The sequence below is a fragment of the Sus scrofa genome, chromosome 15, assembly GCF_054392235.1.
Source record: "Sus scrofa isolate SSC_HxYL_T2T_F1_AM1 chromosome 15, Sscrofa_HxYL_maternal_Yorkshire_Landrace_v2.0, whole genome shotgun sequence".
Taxonomy (NCBI): Eukaryota; Metazoa; Chordata; class Mammalia; order Artiodactyla; family Suidae; genus Sus; species Sus scrofa.
Window position 1 is genome coordinate 99,866,935 of NC_139397.1, and position 14,229 is coordinate 99,881,163.

Below are 14,229 nucleotides of genomic sequence, written 5' to 3' on the forward strand. Positions count from 1 at the left end.
GGATTTTCAGTAATTTAATGGAACACCAAAGCAGGTTTTTATTATTCAACATATTTGCCTCTGGATTATCCATCAGAGATATAAATACTTCAAATTCAATCATGTTTATCATGTAGGTACATTAATAATGGCACTGTTGATAGTTTTTGTGTTTTGTATTTAACTGTATGTTTGTTATTATGAGAACAATAAATATAATTTTAGAAGAGAAAGGCAAAATTATATAAAGTAGAATTATATCTACAGGGAATGGGATAAAATAAAAATTATTAATAGAAACAGAGCTTTAGGAAATAAATTGATTTTAAAATTAATATTATGGTACAGAAGGTTCTTAAAATTTTGTATATTCTACAAAGAATTAAAATGGTTCATGAATGTCTTTTGGCTCTGAAACTTACTTAGATTTAATAATTTAGCCTGAAGAACCCTTGGTATTTTATTAAAAAGTTCAATAAAGAATAGCAAATAAAGCATGATCATCACAGTCTTCAAGTGGTATTTATTAAGCTCCCATCTGCTTCCTTTAAAATCATATCAAGTACACAAATAACAAATTAGAAGCTCATTAAAAGTTGATCTTCATATAGCTTCTATGTTCATTTTCGTAACTGTTTTCATTGACAGCATTTTCTACACCATGACAACATTTATAAAACACCCACCATAGGTCAAGAACTGCACTAATCATTGTAATGCATAATTCCAGAGAACCCTATGGCTAATTACTCAACATGCCACAGATGCGGAAACTGAGGCATAAAGAAGTTAATTTGTGTTAGTTCACACTGTTAGAGATGGCAGAGCCAGAATTCCAATCATATCTATTTGACTCCAAAGCCTGAGCCCTTATCATTCTCCTATGAGAGGGGTTAAGAGTGTTAATTAATCACTCTTAAGACTTGCCTACAACTCCAGCCCACACAAATTTCACCGCCTTTTTGAAATCAAACTTTTTCCATGTATATCATGTTGTGATTCTATACCACTTAATACTGTTATGTACATGTTTAAAGTGTGTAAAATTTGTTCTTCAACTAGACTGTAAACGCCATGAAGGCAGGCTTATGTCTAATATGTGCCACATTACTATCAAAAAACAAAACATAACAAGTGTTGGTGAGGATGTGAAGAGAACACTTGCACCCTGTTGGTGGAAATGTAAATGGGTAAAGCTATTAAAGAAAACAGTGTGGTTGCTACTTAAGAAACTAAAATAGAACTGCCACATGATCCTGCAATCCCTCCTCTGGATATATACCCAAAGGAAATAAAATCGACACCTCAAAGACATATCTGCACACCCACTGTCTCTGCAGCATTAGTCACAATAGGCAAGACTGCAAACGACCTAAGTGCTTGTCAGTGGATGCATGAATAAAGAAATTGAGACTATCTGTCTGTCTGTCTATCTATCTATCTATCTATCTATCTATCTATCTATCTATCTATATCAAGGTACCTATTTACCTATCTGATAAATATTATTCAGTTTTAAAACAAAAAGAGAGAGTCTGCTATTTGCAATGAACCTGGAAAATGCTATACTAATTGAAATAAGCCAGACACTTACTAATATGTAATCTTAAAAAGCCAAATATATAGAAGTAGAGAATAGGATGGTAATTACCAAGGACTAGGGTATGGGGAAAGTAGAGGGATTCTAGTCAGCAAATACAAAGTTGCAGTTATTCAGGATGGATATGTTTCGAGACCTAATGTACAGCATGGCAAGTATAGTTAAGAACACTGTATTAAACAATGGAAATTTCTAAGACAGTAGATTTTAGGTGCTTTTATCACACACGCACACCAGTAACCATGTGAAGCAATGATGTTATTTGGCTTAACTATAGTAATCATTTCACTACACATATGAATATCAAATCATCATGTTGTATACCTTACATGTATATAACTTTTATTAAAAAGAAATAAATATATTAAAAACATACCCTATACTCTTCCAATATACCACACCACTCTCTCATGCATAAGTACACAATAAATACTAGAAGAATTTGAGTATGACCACTTAAAATAGGCATTCATGGTAAATCAGGTATTTAGCACACTTAGCTTAATATTGTACTAAGTACCTAAATATATTATCTCGTTTAATCCTGGAAGTAACCTATGAAGTAGGCATTACTGTGCCCATTTCACAAATTAATAAAGGGAAGAAATATTAAATAATTTGGCCATGGTCACAAAGATTACTAGTAGCAGTGTGGGATGCAAATCCAAACTGTCTAAAAAAAGACCTATGTTCTTAAATCTACTATATTGCTACATCAGGACTTAGCTTCTGGGTAAAGGGTGAACAATAATTGATAAAAGAGACAATATAATCATTTTTACATATTACGTGTTTGAGTACATGGGACTGAGTATCAGCCGTATGACTGACTGATAATTTAATACTTACTATGGAACAGGGGAGAAGGAGGTAGGTAGAGGAGAGCCCTTCTAGATGGATCACTCGCTTGAGGGACAGAAAATTGAGTTTAGCCAAAAATATTGTCTGTAATCCTTCTAGAACTAAAACCTGACATTTAAATAGCTTCTGGTCCCATGAGATTGCCAACTATTCCCATTAGAGAAGTGAAGCTACTTTTATTTCCACAGCTCGACTTTTTGAGGTGAATTAGCTTTAATATAAGAGATATTCTATAATCCATTATTATTGCATTATTAAAGATAACAACCTCCAATGTTCTCCTTTTGACCATAAATCTCTGGGAAACATCACCTCCTCTTCCTACTTCAAGTTTGTGTTCTATTAACTATTTTATGTTCTTCTTAGGGGTCAACTTGGAGTCATTCTTTCACTTCCTCTTGCTTTGTCCTTTCCTGATAGATGATTCACCCCAAAAGAGAGTCAATTAAAACAAGTGTCAGGACAGCAGGAGAGATGAAGTGTTCAGCAAGTAGGACTGACCTCCACTGTAATTTCTCATAAAGTGATGACACAATTCTTTTGTGAACATTGGCTTCACTGAGCGCTTCTGCTCTGCTGTCTCTATACCTTTGCCAAAGATGGCCACAATGGACTGGCAATATCTTTATTTGCTGGGAAGCAATATTTGTGATAGTTTACAAGGGGGCCATATCAATAGTTAATAGCATCATCAATATCCAGGAGCAAAATTGATCTTAGTGAATACAGAAATGAAAGAAAAGACTTCGATTTTTCCTTCAGTTTTCGTAAAAACTGCATTTAACTATATATCCCTTCATGGTACAATTTTTTAAAATGGTTAATATGTTTGGCTGACAAAACAAAAGTGTAGCTCTACATGTAATTATTAATGATGAAGAATTAGGAATCCAGTAGGAAAAAGTGAGTTACTACAGAATGACGTAGAGTTGAGCAAGACAGAAATAAGAAAAGAGAAAAATGCTCTAATACCACAGAGGAAGACTTCTCAATTCCAAGATGGCAAAAAAAAAAATCATAACCCAGAGGAACTGACCAGAAGGACACATTTTACATTCGCTTTAGCATAATTTATAATGAAGAAGATTAAGAAAAAATATAAATGATTCACCACTAAAGTTCACAACTCATGTGAGAGAACACTAAGCAGCCATAATAGGGTTGCAGGGGTATTTTTTTTTTTTCTTTTTGTCTTTTTCCCTTTTCTAGGGCTGCACCCGTGACGTATGGAGGTTCCCAGGCCAGGGGTTTAATTGGAGCTCTAGCCACCAGCCTATGCCAGAGCCACAGCAACATGGGGTCCAAACGACCTACACCACAGCTCACGGCAACGCCAGATCATTAACCCACTGGGAAAGGCCAGGGATCAAATCCGCAACCTCATGGTTCCTAGTCGGATTTGTTAACCACTGAGCTACGGCGGGAACTCATGCAGGGGTATTTTTAATGAAATGAGAAAAATTCATTAAATATTATAAAGAAATAAAAACCAGATTACAAAGTGGTAGAGATAGCAGGATGGAAATTAGATAGAAACACACAGAGACACTCATATGCACACACATACAGATGGGAAAGATAAGTACCAAAATGTTGTCAGTACTTAGCTCTGGGTTATCAATTTGTGGATGGTTACAACATTTTTCTCTGTATGTTTGTATATTTTTCAAAAATATTTTCTCTGTAATTAACAACTATTATCTTTACAATTCCAGCATAAAAACAATACATTGTATTTTTCAAAGGGAAGAAAACAACAAGAAAGAATTCTATTTTGGGCAATAAAGCAGATTAGGTGCTCTAAATACCTTTTAGTGAAAACAAGAAATTCTGGGGTAAAATAAAAATAAACAAATAAAACCCCTCCTTTTTTGCCAAGCTGGTAGAAATACACAGAAGTCTAAAACAAGGTCAAAGAGGAACTCCAACAAGGTTAGCAAATTACTCAACTGTCTTTCACTCTGCTCTGAAGGATATGCCTGACTCTAGTGAACTGAGCTTATTTTCAGAGCCTTGTAGAGTGAAGCATCGATGTGATGGACCTGCCTACTACCAGCCCAGAAAGCTGACTGTATGTACCTCTTCCCAAATTCACATTCAATGATATCACCTTGGTAGTTTGAAATCAGCCATATGAGTAGTTATAATACAGAAACTGGCAAATGCTACAAATCAATGAGCCTTTTCCCAGAGAGCCAGTCCTTAAGCATTTACCAAAACATTTCTGAGCATAAATTTCAGGAGACACACCCTGGGTTCTATAAAACATAGGGAGTCTTTATGCAGACCCCACATAAAGCTGGAATCCCAAAGAACTATGTATTTAGTATAAAAGAGGAATAGAAATAAGCCTATTCCACAGAAGAGATCATCAAGAAAACAAATTTGATGCCAGGACGGGACAAAATATCTTCCCCGAAAAATTTAACACCACAAGATTACCCTCATGAAACTCATAACACATTTTGAACCAAAGACGTGGCAAACATGTAAGAGAAATTAAGCAATGTGGTAGAATGATGGAATGGGGGAGACACATATGTGGTAAATCCATAAAGGCATGGGGATAATAAATATTAAATTCAGAATAATAGTTGCCTGTGGGATGGAGTGAAGCACTGGCCCATTGGGGTACATAGAGCTTTAAAAATACAGCTGACCCCTGAACAACAGGGTTAAATTATAATAAATTATAGTCTGCCCTCCACATCCAGGAATTTAACCAACCATTGACTGTGTAGTACTGCAGTATTTACTGTTGAAAATATTCATGTACATTGGACCCCACACAGTTCAAACCCAAATTGTTCAAGGGTTAACTGGACTGGTAACATTCTATTTCTTAAGATTGGCAGTGGGTACACAGGCATTTCTTTTTATTGTTATTCTTTATGCCTAAACATACATTATAAATGTTCTTTTATGTTTTCAATATTTAATAAAAATATTTTATTAATTTATTGCTAAAGTAGCCTAAAAAGAAATACTCCATAGTGTTAACTATAGTTGAATTTGAATCATGCGACCATGGGTATTTTTATATTTCCATTTTTTATGATACTTTCAAACATTTTTCTTGGGACTATACTAAATATACAATAAAGTTTAATGATGAACACTATTTTAAAGAGAAGCATATGGTTTCACAACATGATAAATGTCTTTACATACAAGAGCAAACTCAGATGATCCTATTATCTAGGATCTTTTATTTATAGAAAAACAAATTTCTAAAATACTAAAGAGAAGGAAACCTCCCTTGGGTTCTGTTTTTCCTCTGGTGAATGAAAACATAATATCAAGTTTCCAATGAATTAAGGAAGCTTTCTAATTACTCTTTAGAACTCATAAAGATTCTTAAACTAAATTACTTCAGTTTCTTAATTATATTTAATGACAAATTAATTAGAGATCTGGGACTGGTAAAATTATAACAAGACTGCTGAGAATTAAACTTGTTTCAAACAGAGTCTATGGCAAAGATAAGATTGATTTAATTTTGACTTAATGTGTTTACAGAAAGAAAGGTTAGAATAAGACCAATTGGTTAAGATAAGCACTGACATTGGGAGGTTTTTAGCAGAGAATTTGCTTAGGCTTCAAAGCATTTTTAATAACTAATTGAATAATCAAACTCTGAAGAGAAAAGAAAAAGACGTTTTTAAATGTGAATTCAACTTCCAATGAAAATTATAGTTTGGGAGTTCCCGTCGTGGCGCAGTGGTTAACGAATCCGACTAGGAACCATGAGGTTGCGGGTTCGGTCCCTGCCCTTGCTCAGTGGGTTAACGATCCGGTGTTGCCGTGAGCTGTGGTGTAGGTTGCAGACGCGGCTCGGATCCCGCGTTGCTGTGGCTCTGGCGTAGGCCGGTGGCTACAGCTCCGATTGGACCCCTAGCCTGGGAACCTCCATATGCCGCGGGAGCGGCCCAAGAAATAGCAACAACAACAAAAAGACAAAAAAAAAAAAAAAAAAAGAAAGAAAATTATAGTTTGCAAAATCATGTAAGGGAAACAATGAAATAAAAAAAAATATCATTGGGAGCTGCTTCAGTTTTTCTAACACACACAAAAATAAGCTAACTTATAATATTCTTAAGGATGAATACAATTTCTTGTTTGAAAAGTATAGCTTAGCCAGAAATTACTATTGTAAGTGGCCTAAGTTCTTTTAATTTCCAGCCGTATTATTGAGGAATAACCATATACAGTGAGATGTACAGTATTAAATGTCCAGTTCTACCCAATTTAATGAATGGATACACATGAGTAAACCAAACATCTATAAAAATATAGATCACTACCATCTCCCCAGAACTGTCCCCGGTGCCCATACCTTATCCACTTATAACCCCATGCAACCACCGACCTGATTTCCATTATCATTGATCAGATTTGATATTTCAAGCATCATGTAGTATTTACTCTTTTGCATCTGGCTTCTTTCGTTCAGCATAATATTGTCTCATGTGTTTGTTCTATGTATACCATGGTTTGTTTATTTGTGGCCACCTGGACTGTTTCCAGTTTTTAATAAATACAAAGCTGTTATGAATACTTCTATATAAGGCAACGGTGAACAATGTTTTAATTTCTGTTGGATTAAATACTTAGGTATGGTATTCCTGGATTTTTTTTTAATTACTAAAGAGTTCTCCAAAGTGAATATACCATTTTATACTCCCACCATGAATGTATGAGAGCTTTGGTTGATTCACTCCTTGCCAACATTGGCATTGTCAGTCAACTTTCACTTGAGCCATTCTAGTGGGTGTGTAGTGGGCTATAATATTCTCTTCTTGAATATTCTTGTCTGGTCTTGATATCAGGGAAATCTGGCCTCATAAAATAAGTTAGGAAGCGTTTCCTCTTTCTGTATTTTCTGAAACTTCGATAAATTTTATATTCATGTTTTATAAGAAGGCTTTAAGTTCTTTAACAGATACATGTCTATCAAGGTTTTCTACAAACTGTCATGTTTTTGTAATTTGTATGTACTTTGAAATTGCCCATTTCATCTAGGTTGTCTCTCATTGGCACAAAATTGTTTATAATACCCCTTTTCTTCCTTTAATATATGCAGAATATCTGAGAACAAACTAGTGATTACCAGTGGGGAGAGAGGAGGGGGAGTAGCAAGATAGGGTAGGAGATTAAGAGATACAGACTACTATGCACAAAATAATAAGCAAAAAGCACAGATAAATATAACCATTATTTTGTAATAAGTTTGAATGATATGTAATCTACAAAGGTATTGAATCACTATATTGTACAAGTGAAACTAATACAATGTTGTAAATTAATTATACTTTAATTAAAAAAGTGCTATTGTGGTTGGCAAACATACTCTAAATAATTTAACCTTTGAGATTGATTAAGACTTGTTTTATGGCTCAATATACAGTCTATCTTGACAAATTGATAAGAATTTGTATTCTCTTGTTTTCAGCTGTACTGTTTTGTGAGGGATAATTAGATAAAGTTAGGTGATACAGTCTTTCCAATCTTCCATATATTTACTGATTTTTTTGGTCTACTTTATCATTTACTGAGGTACTAAAATCTCTCACTAGATTTTTCTATTTCATACTAATAACTTCAAGCATTTAAGAGCTTTATTAGGTGCATGTATATTTTTTCTATTCCATTACTATGAAATGTCCCTCTTCCTTCTATGAATACTCTTAGTCTTGAAGAGTCTGCTATTTTAAAGAGTCTCACTTTGATGGGTGAGAGCAAACTGTCATTGTGTATGGGGGTCTTAGGGTTTCTGGATCACCACACTAGCTTTTATTCAAACTTCAAAAAATGTGTTAAAAAGCTCAGCTATTTTCTTCTTACCTACTTTTGTGGCAGTGTCTTCCTCCTCCAGCTGCTCCACCAAGAAAATGGGGCATTGGTAGATCTCTTCTTTCACTTCTGAATTGTAGTTTTTTGCATCTTCAGTTCTTTTCTGTGCCCTCCACAAAAACAAACAAAGACATGAATTTGTACATTTTCCAGATTGTTCTTATTGTTAGGGTAGGACAATGCTTTCTTGTGACGTTCTGCAGCCTACAGCATAACTGGATGCAAAAGTGCAAGCAAAAGTACTTAAATAATATGACTCTCTCTTTTATCATATACAATATTAAAGTTCTTCAGGTAAGTATGCTACTTCTCCTTTCTCCAGGCAGAACCAAGACATGTTTTATGGCTCAATATATAGTCTATCTTGACAAATTTTCCATGTGCATTTGAGAAGAATTTGTACTCTCTTGTTTTCAGCTATATTGTCTTGTGAGGGATAATTAGATAAAGTTAAGCGATAACAGTTTTTCCAATCTTCTATATATTTACTGATTTTTTGGTCTACTTTATCATTTACTGAGGCGCTAGACTTGGCCCAAGAAAATGGTCCTCAATCTTTTCTTGATGATGTCACTTTCATTACAATAGAAGTTTTATATGCTATCATAGAGATTATATCTAATATAAATGAAACTTACCCTAAGCAAGTCTCTCAACTATGGAGCCTCCTCTTCTTCTTGGTGCCTCTTCACCATCCTATTTTGTCACCAAGTTTCCCTCTCTAATCTTTTAAAAAAATTTTTTATTTTATACTGGAGTGTAGTTGATTTACAATGTTGGGTTATTTTCAGGTGTACAGCAAAGTGAATTGGTTACACATATGCATATGTCTATTCTTTTTCAGAGTCTTTTCCCATATAGGTTATTACAGAATACTGAGTATAGTTCCCTGTGCTATATAGTAGGTCCTTGTTGATTACTTATTTTATATAATAGTAGTAAGTATATGTTAATCCCAAACTACTAATTTATACTTCCCTCACCCTCACCTTTCCCCTTTGGTAACCATAAGTTTGTTTTCTAAGTCTGTGAGTCTCCTGTTTTGTAAATGACTTCATTTGTATCATTTCTTTAGATTCCACATGTAAATGATATCTTATGATATTTGTCTTTCTCTGTCTGACTTGTTTTGCAGAACTGGAAGAATCAGGCTCCCTGACTTCAGACTATACTACAAAGCTAAAATAATTGAAAGATCATGTTACTGGCACAAAATCAGAAATGCAGATCAATGAAACAAGATATAAAGCCCAGAAATAAACCTATACACCTATGGTCAATTAATCTTCTACAAAGGAAGCTAGAATATACAATAGAGAAAGGACAAGCTCTTCCATAAGTGGTGCTAGGAAAACTGGACAGCTACATTTAAAAGAATGAAATTAGAACATTCTCTAACACCAAACACAAAGATAAACTCAAAATAGGATAAAGACTTAAATATAAGACCAGACACTATAAAACTTTTAGAGGAAAACATAGGTAGAATACTCTTTGTCATAAATCCCTCCTCTAATCTTGCTTGTTCTCCAATATACTCTGTGCACTGCTGAGAAATAACTCTTAAAAAGAGAGCTGATCTATGGCTAGCTTTGAAGTTAGCTCAATCACTCCCTACAGCGCAGATTACAATGCTTTTTATGATCTGGCCTTGCATTATATCTACAGCCTCTTCAACTGTACAAGACATACAGTTTTATTTTCATCTAACAACTCTCTGTTTTGAACTCTATTCTATTTAGTGACAAAAAAAATAATCTAGCCAATTTGGGATAAGTTCAATGAAGCCACGGCTTGCTTTTTTTTTTTTAGGTTTTTATTTTTTCTATTGCAGTTGATTTATATTGTTCTGTCCATTTCTGCTGTACAGCAAAGTGACTCAGTCATATATATATGAATATATGAATACATACACATTCTTTTTCTCACATTATCCTTTATCATGTTCCATCACAAGTGACTAGATATAGTTACCAATGCTATACAGCAAGATCTCATTGCTTATCTTCTCCAAAGGTAATAGTTTACATCTACTAACCCCAAACTCCTGGTCCTTCCCACTCCCTCCCCCTCCCCTTTGACAACCACAAGTCTGTTCTCCAAGTCTATAGTTTGTTTCTTTTCTGTATAAAGGTTCATTTGTGCCACATATTAGATTCCAGATATAAATGATATCACATGGTATTTGTCTTTCTCTTTCTGACTTACTTCACTTAGTGAGAGTCTCTAGTTCCATCCATGTTACTGCAAATGGCATTATTTCGTTCTTTTTCATGGCTGAGCAGTATTCCATTATGCATATATACCACGTCTTCTTAATCCATTCTTCTGTCGATGGACATTTAGGTTGTTTCCATGTCTTGGCTATTGTGAATAGTGCTGCAATGAACATAAGGGTGCATGTGTCTTTTTCAAGGAAATTTTGTGTGGATATATGCCCAGGAGTGGGATTGCTGGGTCATATGGTAGTTCCACATTTAATTTTATGAGGTACCTCCATACTGTTTTCCATAGTATTTAGACCGATTCTTTTCTTTTCTTTTCCCCAGGGCCACACCCATGGCATGTGAAGGTTTCCAGGCTAGGGGTCTAATTGGAGTTGCAGTTGCCAGCCTACACCACAGCCACAACAACATTGGATCCAAGCCACATCTGTAACCTACTCTACAGCTCACAGCAATGCTGAATTATTAACCCACTGAGAAAGGCAAGGGATCAAACCCGCATCCTCATGGATACTAGTTCGGTTCGTTACCTCTGAGCTACAATGGGAACTCCTAAGCCATGACTTTCTTACTCTCTCGTTTTTGCTGCTAGCTCAAGCCTCTCATTATTTAGTATTATGGGTCCATCTTGGAATATTTTAGTTATCACTATATTTCTATGCTGGCAAATCCTGTGATGTCAGGGCTGGCTCATCTACTGTCAAGTTGTGAGTTTAATGCTGTATCTGCTGCTGTGCCTTCTCCCACTTATGAGGCCCCAAACCACAAATCCACAGGTCCTCAGTGTCATGTTCACAGAAAAAAATGTTTTGTCTACTTCCCTCTCCTAGTTGAGTTTCACAAGGACTCTCTAAGGCTTCCTAAGATTCTTTTGTCTTTTCATTGTATTTAGACATTTCTAAGATTCTCTCCAGTGGTATGATGATATAAGGATTCTTCAGGGCTTGTCACCTTCCCAAGAAATCCAAAAGGGCATAAGGTTATAGGACTCTTTAACTCTGAGAATTTTAAATTTATACAGGGTTGTCTGTCCTCCCTTCAAGTTCAGAGAACCTTTATCTTAGATGGGAGTAATAAAAAAACTAAGTCCCCTCATCACATATTCTTCCAAATATCTCTGCCTTACTCTTTTGAAACTCGAAAGCCAAGACTTGACCTCTTTCTCTTCAGGTTCTACTGGGACAACTCCCACTGACAATAGACCACCTCCCTAACGATTTAAATGCTGAAAAGGGTGAAGTGGGTAATACAAAGTGATGGGAGGGAGAGGAAAGTAAATAACATATCAGTTAATATTTCAAAACATCTACCACATAAACTTGTTTTTATCCTTGTCAAATTCAAAGTACTTAGGACCAGTAGAAACAGCAAGAATAGAGGGAGCATTCTCAGTGATACTCCTAACAGCTGTTGAAAGATAGAGTTATTGAGCCTCTTCCAGTAGAGCGTATACTTGTAGATTTTCCTATTGTGACCACACAGTTATGTTAATTACTCACCAGAGTCTCCCTCATCCTGCACCCCTGATTAGTAATACGCATGAGAAAGAGTGGCTAGGAGATAGAGGCTGCTGTGCTCAGCTAATAGAACTAATTTATTACACGGAAGTCCCCTAACAGAACTAATTTATTACACGGAAGTCCCCTAAAAACGCAGATTATAACCCACAAGTCTCTTAGAGTTAGGAACATTATAAAACATTATAAAATTGTTGGCAGTTCTACTAAATTGCAAAAGATGCATGCCAACTTTTCCTGGGCTTGCTTCTTTATGTTGTATTTGTGGAATAACCTAAAATCATGGGGTTGGTAGGACCAAAAGATTACCTTTAGATACATCCAAAAAGAAGAGAAGTGTTCTTTTGAAAACTTAAAGGAAAGTAGATTTCACAACCCTCCATAGTAAATTTGTTCAGTATTTCTCTGACAGAAAATACATTCCTTAAAAAAATTCATGCAGTTGCTAAAGAACAGTTTTGACTGTATCTTCTAAACAGACAGTGATCACCATGGTTTGTGGGGAAAACCTTGTCATCTGAAGGTCATTCCTGGAGCTTTCAAAGAGGCTGATATAGTAAAACAAAATGAAACAAAACGAAACCCAACAATGATTTTTTTAAAAAAACCCATGCAACAGACGTTTAAAATATTTTAACATTTGTGAAGCTAAAACTGGGGGTAGATGTTGTAAAACCTACCATTTAGGAGAGAAGACTAGAGCAAGAAGAAATCCCATCATTAGTAGAGTATTTGCGAAATGTGTTAACAGTATGTGAAAGGTATTAAACTAGCTGCTGTGCAAAAAGTTCAGAGACCATCGTTGTATGTATCTGTTAGCTTTTGTTGTGTAGCAAAATACTCTAAAAGCCAGCAGCTTATAAGAGCAAACATATATTAGTTCTGAAAGTTCTGAGGCTTGGCTGGGTGGTTCTTCCAGTCTGCCAGGTCAGGGCTCACTCATGTTTGGTGCTTGGCAGACTGGTTGGTCTGGAGGCCTCGTTTACATACAGAGCAGTCAGCTCAGTGGAGACTAGAGGAGTGGTCACGGCCTCTCATCACCCAGCAAGCTAGCCTGAGTTCATGTACTTGGTGGAAAAAGGATTTCTAGCATCATGAAAGGCCAAGCCCCAGTGACAAGCCTCCCTCTGCATGTTTGCTAATGATCCATTGGCCAAAGCAAGTTATTTACCTAGATTTAACACTCTCAGAGAGGTGTAAAATATATTCTTGTTGTAAAAAGGCTGGAATTCTAACTAGGGTTCAGATAAATACTCATATTCAGTATTGGGTATCTGTTTTGGTCCCAAGAATAGAGTAATAAAGGATAACTTTTAATGATAAGGGGTATGCAAAGAAAGGTTAGAGAAATTTGTGGCCATGATGCAATATCCTACCTCATGCATCTTTGTTTATAGTTAACAGGAGGCAATATTCCAGCTGTCTCTGAATTGGAAAGAAGATCAAAGCCACCTGTAGGAGATTTTACACATCTGTATCTTTTTAAACTTGTTTTTGCTACTGAACAAAAAGTGTACAAATACTAGGCATTTACAAGTCAATGCATTAGCACAAAATGAAGACACTTTTGTAACTAACATCTATGTCTGGAAATAGAACAATACCGGCACTCCAGCAGTCCCATTTATCTCTTCTCCCGACATCATCCCAACCTCCTCCCCAAAGGTAACTACTATTCTGATTAGGTCAGTTTGACTGTTTTCCTATTTCATATAGTTGGGATCATATAGTATGTGTTCCTATGAGTCTGAGTTCTTTTGTTCAATATTTATGTCCTTTAACTTTATCCATGTTTTTGAACATAGCTGTGGTTTTACCATTTTCATTTCTGGGTAGCATTCCATTGCATGAATAAACCACAAGCTGATTTATCCATTCTATTGTGGATGAATGTTTGGGTTGTTCCCATTTTTGGCTATAATGAATAATAATATTCTGAATATTCTTGTACACATCTTTTGGTGCACATTTACACACATTTCTGTTGAGAAGAAAGCTGATTGAAATGTTTGCAACGTTCTGACCATTCAAGTACCTAAGTACCCAACATGCTTGCATTTTTTTTCCCACAGTTTCATTAAGGGAAATAAGATACTTAAAGATATTTGAAAAAGATAAAGATATTTAAGATATTTAAAGTGTACAAAGTGATGATTTGATACACATTTACATTGTGAAAAAGATATCCCCCCGT